At 55.0% G+C, this 1543-nt stretch overlaps 1 non-coding gene across 1 annotated transcript; it reads right to left on the bottom strand.

Moving 5' to 3' along the window:
* Window positions 1-920: 920 nt before the first annotated feature.
* On the bottom strand, window positions 921-993 carry TRNAR-UCG (transfer RNA arginine (anticodon UCG)). Its single transcript has one exon. It is a non-coding gene; the product is annotated as a tRNA-Arg (tRNA).
* Window positions 994-1543: the final 550 nt, after the last annotated feature.

The following is a 1543-nucleotide window of genomic DNA, read 5'->3' as shown; positions in this document are numbered from 1 at the left end:
GATAAGTTACTGATCTTGGGCTCTGCAGTAGGAAAACATAGAATGGGCTTCTGCCCCTAGTTGGCCCACCTGACCTTTAATGATGAGAGCTGTCTTTCTCAATATGGTAGGAAGAAAGTGAGGCAGGGCAGCCCTCAGGAATGGTGCCAGAGGGCTGCTAGCCATGGACTGGGGATGAAAACTCCTCTATGCAGCTGAGCAATGGCAGTACCAGGGAAGGGGCATCTGTAAAAGTGACCCTACACACCTCTTCTCCTCTGGGCACCTAGAGCAGAGGCAGCTGGTGCTGACGGCTCCAAGGGACGGCTTAAATGCCACAGAGCAACTGAGGTCAGGGCTAGAGGAAGGCAGGACCATGCCTATGTGTGGCCTTCAGACAGGCACAAAAACACTCAGCCAGCCTGCTCCCTGCCATGCCAAGCACCCACTGAAGGTCACCAGCATGCATGCGGGGCGGCTGCTGATGCTCTGTGGCCAACATCACAAGATGGTAGGAAAGCAGGGCCAGCCCCCATGGTGGGGCCTCTGACTGGTCCCACTCAAGGTGCTCACTTTTGCAGTGGGGCAGGAGATTTTTCCCCAAGAGGCTTTTTCCCAGCTGCGGAGAAGCAGAGAAACACCCAGGCTCCGAAGGTGCTATGTAGCAAACCCCCTCAAACACAGGGACTGGCGCACATTTGGAAGAGGGAAACTGCTCTACACACTAGCCCGGGCAGCCGCCCATTTTCTTTGGCAAGTCAGGAATGGCAAAGGCTAGACCAGAAGCACCTGGGACTTCTGCCCCAGCCTTTGTGACACCCATCCCCCAACTCCTTCCCAGGGCTCTAGCTGAAGCCAGAGCACTGGCCTGAGGAGCCAAGAAGAGGTTCCAACCCTGAAGGAAGCAGGACTTTTAGCCCAAAGGTAAAACTGGACAAGCACAACCACGAAGGGACTCGAACCCTCAATCCCCTGATCCGAAGTCAGATGCCTTATCCATTAGGCCACGTGGTCACACAAGAAAAGGCCCTCCAGGCACTTCTTTGGAAAAGACAAACACTGATACATCTGACAAAGTGGGGATTATCCCACCGAAGCTCATGCTCCAATATGTCTGTTAATCTATAAGGTGCAACATGACTCTTTTGCAGACACTGTGTTTCTCAGGTCAGCTACTGAGAGGGGCCGAGTCTCTCTGAGCACAAGAAGTTGAGTTCCCAGTGAGATGTGAGACTTAATTCTCTGGAGCCGGGTGCAGGGCTTTGGCAGGGGGTCTCAGGCATGGGGGATTATGGTGCAGCGGATGGACCGGCTGTCTAGGTGTGGAGATTTAATCTCACTGAGGAGGAGGAGGAGGAGGAATCCTGTTGATAGGCAGTGTCCAGGACCGGTGCAACCACTAGGCGAACTAGTCAGCCGCCTAGGGTGCCAAGTGCTTGGGGGCACCAAAAAGCACACTCAGAGGAGGAAGTAGAGTGGAGGTGAGCTGGGGCAGAGGGCTGGGGGGAGGTGCGGGGGGAGAGCTGCCTGCATCAAGTTATCGGGGGATGTGTGTGCAGGTGAA

Source organism: Gopherus flavomarginatus (assembly GCF_025201925.1).
Source record: "Gopherus flavomarginatus isolate rGopFla2 chromosome 13 unlocalized genomic scaffold, rGopFla2.mat.asm SUPER_13_unloc_2, whole genome shotgun sequence".
Classification (NCBI taxonomy): domain Eukaryota; kingdom Metazoa; phylum Chordata; order Testudines; family Testudinidae; genus Gopherus; species Gopherus flavomarginatus.
This window is presented reverse-complemented; position numbering and strand designations above follow the sequence as displayed.